This window comes from Sciurus carolinensis, chromosome 18, assembly GCF_902686445.1.
Source record: "Sciurus carolinensis chromosome 18, mSciCar1.2, whole genome shotgun sequence".
NCBI lineage: Eukaryota > Metazoa > Chordata > Mammalia > Rodentia > Sciuridae > Sciurus > Sciurus carolinensis.
In genome coordinates this window covers 17478775-17495855 of record NC_062230.1, presented here as the reverse complement: position 1 = coordinate 17495855, position 17081 = coordinate 17478775, and the positions used below count along the sequence as shown (strand labels likewise).

The 17081-nt window shown below is 43.2% G+C and overlaps 1 pseudogene; it reads right to left on the bottom strand.

Annotated features, from left to right (window-relative positions):
- Positions 1–5217: 5217 nt before the first annotated feature.
- On the bottom strand, positions 5218–12760 carry LOC124970697 (olfactory receptor 2T29-like; annotated as a pseudogene).
- Between the last annotated feature and the right edge of the window lie 4321 nt (positions 12761–17081).

Genomic DNA, 17081 nt, shown 5'->3' with positions numbered 1-17081 from the left:
ATGCAAATCCTATCAGAAAACATAGGGTCAAAAACTTCAATATATAAGTACAGGAAATGATTTTCTCACTAGGTCCATTAAAGCTTAGGATATAATGCCAAGAGTTAAATATGATGGCATCAAATTAAAAATCTACAAGCAATGTGAGAATTTAAGAATGTGAAAAGAGAACTTCAAAAATGGGAGAAAAATTTTTGCTGACTCTTCCTCTGACAAAGGATTAATATCCAGAATATACAAAGAACAATTAAAGTTTAATGTCAAAAAAAAAAAAAAGAATACTGAATGAAATAACCCAGTTAACAATTGGGCAAATGAACTAAACAGATAGTTACCAAAAGAAGAAAGAGAAATGCCCAAAAATCACATGAAATGGTGTTCAACATTATAAGAAATTTAAGAAATGCAAATCTAAAACACTGAGATTTCCTTTCACTCCACTTGGAATTGTAGCAATCAAGATTATAAATGACAATGAGTCACAGTGATGCATACCTGCAATCCCAGTAGCTATGGAGGCCAAGACAGGAGATTGTAAATCTCATATTTATTATGAAATACAACATAGCACTGGGAGCCACCAAACAGTCTCCTGCTTAGTGACCTGGCAATATGAAAGGCCCTGATATGGAGGTGAAGCATGCTCAGCTCTCCAAACACTTCTGTGGCTCTGTCAGTCAGCACTCCAGCCTCATGGCAGAGATAAAGGGAAAACTACACCTCACTTACTTTTACCTTGAACTACTTTTAGATGTGTGCAAAATTGGCAGAGTCCCCTGCTTTCACAATTTCAGTTTTGACATCTTACCTTAACTGTAATTGCAAGCATTAAGAAATTCACAATTCAGCAGTTTTTCTCCTTGTAACAATTCTTTTTCCATATCTTATTCAGTGCATCTTGCATTTAGTTGTTAATTTTACTAAGTCTTTTCCAGTCTCTAACATTGCCTCAGTCACACCTTGAAATTATTGAAGGATACTGATTGGCTGTTCCTCAGAATGAGTTCATATTAATCATTTCCTGGATTTTTATTGTGTTACCAGGCAAATAGGAATTCCCAAACACTACGGTTTAATTTTTCTTACCATTTTTTGAAAGTTCTATAAATGAATGTACCTATTTTAGTGTTCATCTGAAACTTTAGGGGAGGACTCTAATTTTTGCAGTGACAACCTATACTAGATAATGCACACACATGCACACACACAGAATTATACATGAAATTCAACAACAGATGCAAAGAACAATAGCAAAGTAGAAAAAACTTTTGAGTGCTAAGCTTGAATCTGCCTAGCATTCTAAGTAACACCAGTCTGGAGACTGAATTAAAACTAAATTCATGTATTTAAAATACCTGTGTGTCAATGCACAACAAAATACAATGAAAAATGAAAAAAAAATAATGTTTTGGGGCTAGGGATGTAGCTCAGTGGCAGAGCTTGTGTCTGATATGTATGGAGCTCTGGCTTCCATTCTCAGGAACACACACACACACACACACACTAACACTAATTTATCCATCAAGATTAGATAATCTCCTGAATTTCTGCCATTATTAGGGTGCATGGAATGGTCAACATCAAATATTATCTTGATGAGGTAAGATCTTGACTTGGTGAACAAGTTTCAAAAAGCCAGTTCCTTCTGCTGGTGCTGGCAGAGGGCAAGTTGGGCATAAAGGAGGTTGAGGTACACATGCAGGTGGGAGCCAGTTTCCCTCTGAGCTCATCCTTTGGTAGGCGTGTGGTGCAAAGAGCTTCACCTGAGGAATGCTGCTGGCTGAGGTCCACATCTGAGGTCAGGTTCACTGTTACTTTTGGTGGTCAATTGGGGCTGGATGGGCGTCTGTGAGTGTTGTCATTCTCTATTTCTTGACTCAGGTGGTCTACTCACTGGGGCTTCCTCTGTGTTAATTTCCATGTGATCAACTTGACAGCTTTCCCAGTATGCACTTAGCCTCAGTCAACTGTTTGGACATGAGGAGCAGCACTTATTAGAATGCACATCTAGTGGCACAGCAGATGCCCCTGCCTAACTGAAGACTGTGTGCATGTGTGCACATCAAGGACAAGCACTCAATGTCCTTCTGGGAACAAGGGTGAAAACAGGTGCAGCAATGTAGTGGAGTTTCAAACAAGAACAACAGAATGAAAAAAAGTTCCAGTCACTCCCTAACACTGGCACCTGCTCACTTTAATAAAATGCCTAGTATTTATTTTCATATATTTTTGCTCAATTTTATGCATACATACTGAAAAAATACATTTGTGTTCTGTCTTCAATTATCATTTTTAATTCTACTTTGCTGGATTTTATACACAATGACAGGAGCCAGTCCCTATCGTTGACTGAAAAGAGGAATCCTTATCCTAAAACTAGTAGGGAAGGAATATACAAGCATGTGAATATTAATATTAAGTGATATTTGTAGCACTTTGGGGAACCCACATCAGTACATTCTCTGGAAATTCACAGGAATAGAAAGAAAAGTAGTTTTCTTTTATAAATATTGGAAAACACTGCCTTAAGTCACTCTTGCAAGAGCTCATGTGATATCATCCTGATAGTATGGAGCTCCACCAGTTTTGGTGAAATAGACTGCATGGTTATACCAAGATGTTGTGAGTACTGACAACCAATCGGCAGCCACAATGTGACTGTGTCTCCCCTGTCCACCTGCACCAACCCAGACAGGTTACCCTGTTTTGGCTACTGAGGGTCCTGGTGCCTCTTTGCCATCACTCTTTCTCCTTTGTGTACCCTGCCTCCCTCTTTCTCCAGGGCCCTTTTTGGTGGTGGAACACAAACTTCAACAGGTTTATAGCAGCACACATGGGAGAAAATGATCTGAGGGTCTGCATACATGGGCATGACTGTCTTTCCTCTCTCACCCAACACTTGGCTTGGTGTCACCCTGAGGCTGGAAAGTGTTCCCCTCCTCACTCCTTTGACTTCTGATAATTGCACTACACTTACAATTCCAATGCACGTTGAGCTAAATGTCCTGTGTGACCCAGTGTCATCCACTGTGGGCTCTTGAGAACTCCTTCAGCGGCTATACTGAGACCTCAGTGACATGCCTTGATTGGGGGCTCTTGTCAGCATTTGTGTAGGTGATGGAGACAAAGTGCCACTTCAAAATGCAACTCCTTCATCACAGAACATATCTACCCTTGCACTATTTTCCCTTTCATTACTTCTTATTCTTTACTACTTCCCCTTTAATTACTTCTTATTCTTTACCATTCCTGTTGTTTGAATCCTGGAGTTGAACAAGGGCTTCACACATCCCATGCTCTGCCAATGCAGTCATTGCACCAGCCCAGAACCTCTGAGTTATTACTTCTCGCTTCCTTTGCCATTGCTTCCAGTCTTGTTCTCTTGCATGTTTCTGCTGTCAGAATTTAAATATTCAAAAACTCCCTTTTTATTCCCCTGATGCTAACTTCAGAACATTCTGTTCCATCATCTGTCCTCTCTTGACCTCTGAGCAGGTTCACTACAGGCCCTTTCAATGAGCAGGCTATACAATTGTCTTTGGACTCTATTTGTTCCTGCCTTAGGTTTAAGAAGCTTTCCTTGGGTCTTAGGACTCCTATACCCACTGGTGGGAGGGTCTGGATGAGACCCTTTCACCCAGTTGGGAAGCCACCTGCACAGTGGTCTCAGTGCCTAGGGGCTCCAAGGGGCAGTTCTTCCAAGGGTCTTTATTGCTATGCTCTGTTCCTTTGAAGGGTCTTATACCTTCTGAGGGGAGAGGGTCTGGAGATGCACAGCTCAGCAGGGAGTGTGTGTGTGCACATTCACTGTCCCAGCTTATTTCATGCTTCTGTCAAGCACCTCACCTGAGACTGAATGACTTGTAAACAAAGGCTCACTGACACTCACAGTGCATGAGGTGAACATTCAGCACCAGCCTGTGAAGCTCAGAGCATGACAGAGTGCATCACATGGCAGGAGCAGGAGTAGCCAGAACCTTGAAGAAGTCCACAACTGCCATGGTCATCTGGGGCTGTTGGTGGAGGATCTCCACAGGGACGGGAATGTCATGTAGAAATTCTTCAATAAAATTCTGGGCACAGAAGATCTAGAATGAGAACACACTGTTCTCAGAGGCTCCCTCAAGCATCACATCCAGGCTAGGAAAACCAGCCTCCAAAAGAGTGGACAGTGCATGAGAACAGAGTGGTTCAGCGACTGTCAGACAGCAATGCAGTGGTCAAGTCCATCTGCACCACCAGCACACCTTCCGTGACTCCAACATAGAGAACACGCACAGCGGGATGACATACCCGAGTAGGTGATGCTCTTGTCTGGTCTGTGGTATTTCTCTGAAATGTTCTGAATGAAATGTTGAAGCAAACACTTCACACTTCATTTATTCACTTTTTTTGACTGTGAGAATAGAATATAAAGTATAGCATAATGACTATGGTTAATGGTACTGTGTGGTTTGTATGACATTTTGCAGGAGAGCAGACCTTAACTGTTCTCAGTGCAAAAAAAGAATGACGGTAATCTGAGGTAATGAATGTGTCAGTTATTTTGTTATAGTAATTGCATTCAGCATGTGGAATTCTAAATCTATACATTGTAGAACTTAAATACACAAAAGTTTTTATTGTAAGGCCTACCTCTCTAAATGTGTAAAGAATTGGAAAGCTACAGTTAAATAAGTGCAGAATGAATCCTCGGTTGAATCGTGCATCTAACCAAAACATTTTCATTAGGGAAAGGTTTTCATAATGAGGAAGGGTGAAGGAGAAAGAAGAGATAAGTGTAGGAATGTGAAAAGCCTTCTGTGGAAGTAGTAAGAGTAACATTCACTCAAGGGCTTTCAAGTAAAACCAGATGTGAGGTAATGAATGCAGTAGTTAACTGCCTCCAGTAATCACATTCAACATGTTACATGCTAAAACCTTACATTGCAGGCCTTAAATATATACATAAAGGTTTTTATTTTGAGGCATACCTCTCCATCTATGGAAAATATTGAAAGACAGGTAAACAAGTTCAGAATGAATTCTTGATTCTTTAACATTTTACCTGTTATTTAACTCTTTATTTACACAGCATTTCAAATTTATAGAGAATTAGCAGGAAAAAATTTAACACAAATAATTCTCATGTAATCTTATTATAGACACATCAATGGTTAATTTCACTTTTACACTTTTCCACAAGTTAACTTTCCACAAGTTAAAAAATTCCCTCTATTACTGTTCCTGAAAGACAGGTCCTACTTTCAACATCGTTCTCAGAGCACCAGTGACATCTTTGTTTCTAAAAACTGTAGGTTACTTGGTTCAGCACAGGAGTGAGTATGGTGTTAAAAGAGAGACACCACCATGTCCTTCTGTGGGTTGTGGTCGGAGCTGGGGAACATGTAGGTGTAGACAGCAGCACCATAAAAGAGTGTGACCACCAAAATGTGTGAGCAGCAGGTAGCCAGGGCCTTCTCCTACCTTCTGCTGAATTCATCCTATGGATGGTGAAGAGAATGCAGTATAAGGTCACCACCCCTCCCCCTTTAAGGTGTCAACATGGCACTGGCCGAGCTTCTCTTACTGATTTTACTCCTCATAACTTCTTCCCGCCTGTGCAAACTCACACCCAATTCGACACCCTGCCCAGAACCCTAGCAACAAGGCTCACCCAATCAACCATCGCCCCACCCCCCAGCAACAAGACTCTCCCAATCAACTCTCACCCCGTTGCATGCTCCAACCAATCAGCCTCTTCCCAGCCCTATATAAGTGTGTGCATTTTAAAAATAAAACGGGACTTCTCCGTTGATTAGCTTTGGACTGTGGCTCTGTGTGCTTCTTTCATTGGTGCCGAAACCTGGGAAGGGAAACTCCTCAAATATTGAGGACCCCCTCCATCTCCCCCGGTCAAAGCTTCTTGCCCTCATCCACCTTCTTGAGTGCTGGCTACCCTGCAACCGCCACCAGCCAATTTCTAGGTGAGTCACCTCTCAGGAGGCAGTCGCCCTTAACTTGACTATTGCAGGGTGTCTGGCCGTGATCATCCAGCAGCCCCTGACATCTGGTTATAGGGAGAAGATCGCACCCCACCACGGCCTTCATGACCATGGTGGACTCCTAGGCACCTCTTTCCTCCCTCAGTCGGGCGGGAGGGAACAACAGACCCCTTCCTCTTTTCTATTCTCTCGATCTTTCTCTCCTCTCTCCTCTCCTCTTCCACACTGACTGGCAAAAGCCTAGCACTAGGTACTCCGTGACCTCCAGCATTTCGCCCCAGCAGGGAAAATCTCAGGTGATGACCTGACTTTTCCCTTGCCACCGACTCTATCGAGTCCTGTGAATGGTTTTGCTTATTGGGGATGCCTGAATGAGTCACCCGTTCACTTCCTTTGGTCCGAAGATATCTCTCTCTCTCTCTCTCCCTCCCCTCCTCTGTCTCTCATCTCCCTCACTTCCTCTCCGCAGTAAACAATGGGGGCCTCTTCTTCCCTCCCAAACGACTCCCCCTTAAAATGCCTACTCCCCAACTCTCCAACTTGGCTCGTGTCTCACCCACTCCAGATATTAAACCTAAAACCCTCATTAAATTCTGCACCCAAGATTGGCCTTTGTACCTGTTAGACAATCTTAGTTGGTAACCACCCAAAGGCTCCCTTCACCCCCAAATTCTCCAGGATCTTTTCAATTACTGCCAGCACTTGAAAAGATGGAAGGAGATCCCCTATGTTGAAAACCTGCCCCCTCCTCCTGTGGATGCAGCTACTCCCCACTTCCTTCTCGGAGCCCTCCCACTTGCCCTCCCAACTCCTCTTTCAGAACGTCTCTCCGCCCAGCCTGTTCCCTCCTCCCCTGTCAGCACTACCACACAACTTTATCAGACTCTTCCACTCTCTAACCCAGAGCTTCTTTATCCTCTTAGGGAGGTAGCTAGTGCAAAGGGGTTATGCAAATCTAAGTTCCATTCTCGTTTAGGGTCTATCTCTGCTGATTCCTCTACTTATATTAAGAAATTTAAGTATCTTTCCCAAACTTATACTCTTAATATCATTTCTTCCACTCCCGGTATCCAACAGGCAGCACAGGACCACGCTAACCAAGCCCATTTAACAGACATAATTTCACCCACGGGGCAGGTTCCAATAACCAAACCAAGCTGGAACTATCGGAAACGCCATCAAAGCCACCATTACTGTGCTCACATGGTCCAATACCTCCTAGCAGGCATGCAAGCAGTCTCCAATAAGGTGGTAAACTTTGATAAACTGAGGGAAATTACCCAGAATCCAGATGAGAATCCAGTTCTGTTTCTTAACCACCTTACAGAGGCCCTTACTAGATATACTAAACTGGACCCTAAATCTCCTCCTGGGGTTGTAGTGCTAGCAACCTACTTCATTTTTCAATCAGTCCCTGATATAAGAAAAAAGCTCAAACAAGCTGAGGAGGGCCCTCAAACCCCTATCTGAGATCTGGTAAAAAATGACCTTTAAAGTCTGTAATGCTCCCAAAAAATCAGCCAAATTGTCCAGGCAAGCTTCTTTACAGAAAAAGGTGACACTCCAATCCCAAGCCTTGGTAACCGCCCTGTGGCCTGTGGCTCCAGCAAGAGCTTCAAAGGGGAGCCAGCAATCCTCTCCGCCAGGGGTCTGCTTCAAGTGCAAACTTGAAGGTCACTGGGTTCAATGTCCAAACCCACCACCCCCCACCAGGCTGTGTCCTGCCTGCAAACAAGCAGGGCACTAAAAGAGTGACTGCCCTATGGCGGGTCCCTCCCCAGCATCTCTATGCAGAGGTGTGGCCAGCCAGGCAATCTCTTCCCATAAGCTTTTGGGATTCATAGAAGACTGAAGGAGTCCGGACTCGAGGACTCCTATAACCCTATCCAGGCCCAGGGTAAAAGCTCCAGGTAATAGGTAAATCCATAATTTTCCTTGTGGACATGGGAGGCCACCTATTCTGTCTTGCCTGCCCACTCTAAGCCTTTATTTCCTTCCCAGGTTTTGGTTATGGGAATTGACAGATAACCCTCCTTTCCAAGCAGAACAGCTAGATTAGCCTGTGCCCTAGAGGAACATCCTTTTACACACTCATTCCTCCTGTCCTGTCCCCCTCCTAGGAAGAGATATTCTCCAACTCCTAGGATCCACCCTACAGCTTCTTCCCAGGCACACTGCTAGTGCTCACCTTCTTCTACCTCTGTTTCATACATTTTCTAGTACTCCCACACCACCTACCCTACCGTTGCCCCCAGACCTAGTTGACCCCCAAGTCTGGGACACTTCCAAGCCAGTCATAGCCTCCCACCACAAGCCAGTCCTTATCCAACTGAAACCTCAAGCTAAGTTTCCTTCATGTCCCCAGTTTCCAATTTCCTGTACTCACAGGGGAGGACTTAAACCCATTATAGACTGATTGCTTACTCAGGGACTCCTTATCCCTAATGACTCCCCTTATAACACCCCCATACTGCCAGTATGTAAACCCTCAGGAACCTATTGCTTGGTCCAGGATCTCCGTCTAATTAATGAGGCAGTTATTCCCATCCACCCAGTGGTTCCTAACCCTTACACCCTTCTTTCCCACATTCCCCCTTCCACCATCCACTTCACAATCCTGGATCTCAAAGACACGTTCTTTACAGTTCCCCTTCACCCTGACTCCTATTACCTCCTTGCCTTCACATGGGAGGATCCTACATCCTTTAGGTCTCAAGAGCTGACATGGACAGTTTTACCCCAAGGCTTCTGGGACAGTCCTCACCTTTTTGTGCAAACCTTAGCTCAGGATTTGGCTACTTGTGACTTGAAAAGTAGCACACTCCTACAATATGTAGATGACCTCCTCCTATGCAGCCCATCCTTCAAGGCGTCCTAGACTCACACTGGCCAGCTCCTGAACTTTCTAGGTTCTCAAGGCTATCGTGTCTCTCCAGCCAAAACCCAGCTCACCACCCTTTTAGTCACATATTTGGACATATTCCTCACTCCTACCTCTAAGACACAACAGACAGAATCCAAGCCCTGCGTGACTTACAGTCGCCAAAAATGGTAGATTACATTCTCTCCTTCCTGGGTTTAACTGTTTCTTTTCAGACACTGGGTTCCTAATTTTGCACTTCTTGCCAAACCCCTATATTAGGCAGCAAAGAAGACTCCACATGAGCCCCTTACCTCCCCCAAGATGATAGCTAACTCTTTTTACAAGCTCAAGGATGCTTTCACATCCTCTCCTGCTCTCTCTCTCCCCAACCCTAACCATCCTTTCACCTCTTCATGGATGAAAAACAGGGTGTTACCACTGGCCTCCTCATGCAGCCAACTGGAATTTCTTACAGACTGGTAGCATATCTCTACAAACAGCTTGATTCCACAGTTCATGGGTGGCTACCATGTCTCCAAGCACTGGTGACAGCAGCTGAATTAACTAAGGAAGCTCTAAAACTCACCCTACTTCAACCAATAACTGTTTTCCACCCATCAACTGCAGGACCTCTTAAACCGTAGATCCCTCCCACTCCCACAGGTGCTAAAGACGCTACGTTCACCTCATGAAGACCTCTTCAATTACCCACTTCACTCCCCTCACCACTTAATCTAATCATTTTTGTAGATGGCAGTTCTGTACTGAGTCCCGACAGATGCTGTAAAACTGCCTATGCAGTTGTTACCACCGCCTCAGTTCTGGAAGCCAATTGCCTTCCAGAAGGGACCACTTCCCAAAATGCTTAACTCTTTGCTCTGATCAGGGCTCTAATTTTATCCAAAGGTAAGCAGGTCAACATCCATACAGATGCTAAATATGCCTTCCTGATTGTTCAATCACATTGAGCTATATGGAAGGAGTGTGAATTTTTCACCACAAAGTGCTCACCAGATAGAAAAGAAAAAGTGTTCTAAGTATGGGAATGTATTCAGTAGAAAGTAGAAGAACGTTTCTAAGTAAGAAAATTCTTGTGTGATGGAATATATGAGGGTCAAAGTAAGTGCTAAGAAAGCCTGTGTAAGTAAAGGTCAAATTTCAATGAGTTTGCATGTAACTCTTGGTTATATGTACATGAGACAGGCTGTGGCCTAGTACCTAGGAATGTTCCTGTGCAGGGGCACAAGATGCCTGGCTGCTTTGGCAGTGCCCTAGCTGGGGAGGCTCTGTGCAAGAATCCTATCAGCTCTGACATTGATCTCAGGCAGGAAGGAATTCCTTTGCCAGATAACCAGTGTTTCCTCAGTTCCCTTCTCTGGTTCCTGCCTGCCTTACAGTAACTTTGGACAGTGGACTTTCTTGAGAGCTACACAGAGCTGCTAACATTGCACTTTGCAGCTGTGAAAAGTTACGTAGATGTCCAATCTCTGTAACTTTCCTGAAAACAAAGAATAATGCTTACATACTCTTTAACCTGATAATATGACATATATAAAGATTGCTGATGTAACTCTTTAGAACTGCATTTGCATCAGAGAACAGAGTTCCATCTGATCTCTGCTTAATCTTCAAAATCTGTGTTTTGTGAAAAGCCCTGCCTTATCTGAAATAAGGCTCTGCCTCACCTGGCTGCATGTTAGAATGTCTCCAAAATAAGCCAGATGTGAGGTTGGAAACTAGGCGACTGTAGGGGGCACAGCTGAGCAGCTGGACCAAAGGCCAGCCCACCAAAAGTTGACCAGAAAGTTCACAGCAAGGTGGATGGAAAGTTCCACTGACCTTGCTGGGACAGGTCTATCAGGAGGTACACTTGCCCACTCCTTATGGGCCGTTGAGGATATCAACACCTAGCTGAAGAGTACTCTCTCCTCTACTGCCTCCTCCCTTACCTCTGCAAAAGCAGGTAACCTCCCTGGCCCAGGTGACTCTCCAGAATCGCTGGGCTCTGGACCTCCTAATGGCCAAAAAATGGGGAACCTGTGTATTCCTTCAAGAAGAATGTTGTTATTGTATTAATGAATCCGGTCTAGTGGAACAAAATATCGTCAAATTATGTAATTTGGCAGCAGACCTACAAAGATCCTGCCCCCCCAATTCCCATTCTCTTTGTGGTTCCAGTTTCCCTTTCTAACATGGATATGGCCCATTCTAGGACCATTATCCATCGTTTTTCTCGTCTGGCTCTTTCTACTCTGTATCATTAAGTTTCTTCAGAACCAAGTGGGTAAAATCTCTAACCAGGCTTTTAACCAGCTTCTCCTCAGGAATTATCAACTACTGGCAACAGATGAGCCCAGCGCATCCTCTCAGGAACACCTCACTACCTATTGAGGGAACTGTAACGAACCTATGGGCCTTCTTCCTCCGGCCCTCCATCAGGACGCCTGGCTCATTCCACCCAAGGCCGCTACAAGGGACATTCACCAACCTTACCCCCCAAGAAAACTTCCATTTTTTGGCCTTGTTATGGAGCTTCTTGACCATGTTCCTCCCAATTCTCCCACCCCATCCCTGACTCTGCCCCCATTCAGCAGGAAATAGCTGGACTGAATGACACCCCCTTCCAATATAAAACAAGAAAGGGAGGAATATAAGGTCACTCTCCCCTTAGGTGTCAACATGGTGCTGGCCGAGCTTCTCTTCCTGATTTTACTCCTCACAACTTCTTCCCACTGGCATGAACTCACACCCAATTGGTGCTTGACACCTCGCCCAGAACCCTAGCAACAAGGCTCACCCAATCAACCATCGCCCTGCCCCCCAGCAACAAGGCTCTCCCAATCAACTCTCACCCCGTTGCTTGCCCCAACCAATCAGCCTCTTCCCAGCCCTATATAAATGTGTGCATTTTTAAAATAAAACAGGACTTCTCCCGTGATTAGCTTTGGACTGTGGTTCTGTGCGCTTCTTTCATGCAGGAATTGGAGACTGAAATGACTGTCAAAGGAATGAGAGCATGAGGACACAGCACAAGTACATGAAAACTTCATACAATGAAGTGTCTAGGCAGGAGAGCTTCAGAGCAGGGACTTCACAGAAGAAGTTCTTGATCTCCCAGGATCTGAAGAATGAGAGGGTCATGGTTATGGGAGTGAATATAAAACCCTGTATGGATCCCAGGAACCAGTACCCAGATGCCAGCAGGAGACACACCCTGCTGTTTATGAGGACAAGGTAATGAAGTGCATGGCAAATGGCCACATACTAGTCATAGGTCATGACTTTCAGAAAGATATATTCTGAAACACCTAATGTCAAATAGAGGAACACATGCATTCCACATTCAGGGACAAACATGGTACTCACACCCAGAACCTAGTCCAGGAACATCTTGGGCATGGTAATGGATATGTACATCATGTTCACGAGGGACGACTGGATGATGAAGTACATGGGGGTGTGGAGCTGGGCATTGGAGTGTATCAGGAGGATCAGGATAGCACTTCCTGACAAGGTCATCAGGAAAACCAGGAAGATGACAGCACAAAGCAGAGCTATCTGTTAAGATTGACTGAAGAGTCCCACCAGAAAAAAAACCTGTCCACCCTGTATAGTTGGTCATCTGTGTGTTGATGTCTATGAGGTTCTACCAGGGCCACCAAGAAAGCATTCAGTTAATTTCTTGCAACAGGCTGAAATGAATGTGTGGTGAGCAGTCACACATATATGTATCCACCTGATTGTTCAACCAGAGGAATTTCCAGGAACTGCAGATCCCAGGAGTTCAGATGTACTATAGTAAACAATATTTTTTAAAAAGAATCTGAAAGCTCACAACTGTGGGTGAAATGAGGTGGTAATTTGTAATGAGGTTGCCACATTTCAAGGTCATGAGCTTTATGAAGAGTGCCATTTGTCAGAGAGAACTGGATATTTACAGAATCACTTCCCAGTGCTTGAACAAATAGGGGGACATTGAAAACAAGGGAAATCACACCCCCTCTTTCCTGAATTTTGTTATTAAAGTGTGAATTGAAATAAGTTTTAATCTTCCTGGTTTAACTACCTGGTTTAAACTGGCATCCTAAAAACTCTCAGACCTATATTACATTAGAAATATTTAGAAAGTAAGTGAAACATAACTAGGGGGAAATCCACACCTATAATTTTAACCCACTATATCCATAGTACCAGGCCATGCCTGGATGTTCTGTGAGTCTCTGTGGTGATTCCCTGTTCTCTTCAGTAGACTACAGTCTTCACACAGGACCAAATTTTAGAGACCTGAGGGGCATCATGTAACAAACTCAGGTCATGACTGGCTTCCAACCCTGGCTCCTGATGCCCTGAACCTCCACTTCCCTGTCCACTCTGCTTGGAGATGATAAAAATGATATATGATCTCAGGTGTGATAATGAAGAAAGGCAAGTAATGAAGTTCTCTGAATCCTGCCTCTTATAACTGAACAAACAGACATGATGCTTATTGACCTCTGCACTAATAATTCTGCCAAGTCTGTCTTACACCTGGCAGTCATTGCTATTGTATTATGAGATACCATGCTTCAGTTCATCAACTTGAGTACCCTTGAGTACCTATTTATAACTTTAATTCTTTGATTTTCAAGATAGGGCTGGGGAGATAGCTCAGCTGGTAGAGTGCTTGCCTCGCAAACACAAGGCCCTGAGTTCGATCCCCAGTACCGCAAAAAAAAAAAAAAAAAAAAAAAAAAAAAAAATTTCAACACAACATGAAATAGATATGCAAATTAAGCTTATAATGAACTCTGCAGAAAAGTACTTGGATTTGTTAATTTTTTTGTTTTTTATATAAAATGAATAAATTTTAAATAAATACTTAAATAAGAATAAATATAAACCACTGTCTGAGATAATTATTGGTTTGACACTCGCTAAGCACAGCTCCCTCATCCCCATGTACTTCTTTCTTAGCAATCTTTCCTTCTTGTACCTCCTCTTAACCTTGGCCTGTGTGTTCCAAATGTTGTCCCATATTTGGGGGCCAGAAAAGACCATCATCTACACAGGTGTGTCACCTAGCTATGTGTGTTTCTCTGGGTAGGGGCCATGGAATTCATGCTGCTGGTGGAGATGGAATTTGCTATTTTGTCATCTGCCAGCTCTGGGTTCTGATGTTCAGTCCACTGTATTGGACACTGGTTTCCTTAGCCTAGCTGTCTGACTTGATAGTGTCTCTGGTCCACCCTTCCACCAGCTTCCAGTTTCTCTTCAGCTCCCATCACTTCTTCGATGGAGTGTTGCAAGAACTGCCAGTATATAATTTGTATTGTTGTATAATTTATATTTTCAGTGACATTTTCTTTCTGCATTTGCTTTTGTTTATTTTGTCTGAATAAACTCCTTCAGGTTAGCCTTTATGTGGAATATCTTTCCTCCAGTCTTCACTTCAAACCTCCTCTTTACTGCGTGAAGGGCAGTTAGGACTTGATCACCCGAACCCCATTTGACCTCTGAGCTTGCAAGTCACATATCTGGCTTAGCATGTCTGCTTTTACATGCTTTGATCAGAATCTCAAGGGTTTCAACTTCTCTCTGACTGGTGCACAAGAGAAAAGAAGAGGGAAGTTCAGGGAGAAGAGAGGGCAGTGGCAGCAACACAAGATGGAGTCCAGGGCTGCACACACGAAGTCAGATCATGACCCTCTATGCATTTCGCCAAAGCCACCAAGGATGGATATCAATCATGGAGAATGAACCTCAGTCTGTCTCTACCAAGGAGATCTGCTCCATGTGCACTCTCCAGTTTCCACACTCCTGAGAAATTGCTGACTTCACTCCTGAGACATTACCAGCTTCCCAGCAGAGCTCCTTTCCATCTGTTTTCCTGAGGTGCGTCCCATTCTAATTTTGTCTTCTTCCTCCACACAGTGCTAAACCTCTGAGGAAATTAAAGACAAACATTCAGCATCAATCCAAATGAGAGAGAGAGAGATAAAGAGAAAGAGAGAGAGAGAGAGAGAGAGAGAGAGAGAGAGAGAGAGAGAGAGAGAGAGAATTGCCTCCTACCTCTGAACCTCCAGCAATTTAATGACAACAAACTACGAGGAGGGTTGTGCTTATTATTGCACTATAAACAGAGGGGATGGTAGGTGGTCAGTGGAGACTAGACACAATTACTGCCATCAGGCCATGGGATGTCAAAACACAGAGGGACAAATGGACACAGATGTCTTCCCATCAGGTTATTGTCCCAAGCCCGGACCATGAACATTCCTGGAACTGTCCTTGCTCATAAATGTTTGCCTTCCTCATGAAGGTAAAGGAGATTGTAAGGCTCCATCATTCCTCAGATTATAAGAGCATCTTCTTTTCTCTCTGACCTTATAGTCTCATGTCATGTTTCTAAACCAATACAAAGGAGTGTAATAACACTGAGGAATATATGGAAAATTAGAAAAATTAAAGGAATCACTTGGAATACTTGATGACCCTGTACAAAAACTATTATTATGTCTATTCTTCATTGATCTATTTAGGTGGTGCTGGGGATTGCAGGTAGGGCCCTCTGCATGCTGTGCAAACACAGTCATGGGAGCACACAAGAGCTAAATGCATGATTTAATACTTTAGTATTCTTTATTTATTTATATACTGTTTGGTACCAGGAACTGAACCCAGAGGTGTTTTACCACTGAACCACATCCCAGCCTTTTTATTTTGAGACAGGGTCTTGCTAAATTGCTTATGGCCTCACTATGTTGCTGAGGTTGGCTTTGAAATGGAGGTTCTCCAGCCTCAGCCTCCCAAGCTGGTGGAATTACAGGTGTGTGTCACTGCTCATCACTCTTTTAGCATGCTTTCAATTTGATATTTAGTTAATGGTGTTTAAGACACTTTAACCATGTAGATGTGCAGTGTCTGCTCAGAATACTCTGAGGGAGGATTGATGTCACATACACTTTCAAGTGCTGCTTGGTTGGTTGACAAACATTGCTTTTAAGTTTGCTTATGAAACACTGTATCATGCAGTTGCTTCTCTGGGTAGGCCATGGAAGGTGGGTTAATGGACTTTAGAACTCCATCACCAAAGTGCTAGAGAAGCTGTGGACCCGTGATGCCAACCAACCACAGAGCATATTCAGGGCTCTGGCCTGTTCATTGATATACATTTTTTGCATCTAAGAAATTTAAGCATGTTTTCATATGTATATTTTTTGTTTCTTTTATTTCAGTCTTTAATTGTTCATGACATTTGCCATTTTATATATTAGGATTTTCTCAAAATTGACATGCTCTCTTTATAGAATAACAGCATTCTTCTAAGTACAATATTTGTTGCAACTACCATACCCAAATTTTACTTTTATTTTGACTTTTTTTTTATTTTGGCCATAAAAGTTCTAAATATTCATGTAGTTAAAACATTTGCTTTGTCACTTTTTACTCTGTGTTCATTTGGGAAATTTATTCCCCATATAGATATTTAACTAATATATAATTCTATTTTAATTCAGTTGTCATGCTTTTAGAAATATGCAGTATTTTAAAACCTTGAGAATTTCTTTGGTCACTGTTGAGAACTGTGAAACTCTGAGTTATCTGTAAGGTCAAGGATATAAATATTTGTCCTTTAAAATCACACCAATGAGACCTAACTTCTAGTTCTACCAGAAGAATGAGTTCAAGTGAGTGATGTATACAGACCTTCTGTTTCTCCATGGATGTGGAATATGACATCATGAGAAGTCACTTTTCACCCAACTTGCACGTGAGAAATATAATAGGAGATGTAGTTCCAAGAACCAGATGACAGTTAGGTCAGCCTTAGGCAAAATGCATCAACAGTGACAGCCACCTGCTGGCATCTCTCCTCAGCGCTCCTCATCTCTCTTCTGTAAAAGTAGTGGATCCAATAGCAAGGAGCTTGATGTACTTTTCTTTCCTCTTTGGATATTGTCATTTTCAGTGAAAAAACTGCTCTCAAGAATTGACTCAATCCTTGGTGACCACCTAACTTGGAAGGTGTTTATTTATTATCGTTTTTCTTGTTTGTTTCTGCCATACTAGAGCAATTCACCACTGACCTCCATCACTTTTTGTTAATTGAGACAGGATCTTGATAGGTGGCCAGGGTTGGCCTAAAACTTGCATCCTTCCTCTTTAATCTCCAGAGTTGAGCCTATGGTTTGGAATTAGCAAGAGGAGACAGGAGAGCAGGAGGAAAGTTGCCTTCAGGAGAAGGCAAGAAGTGG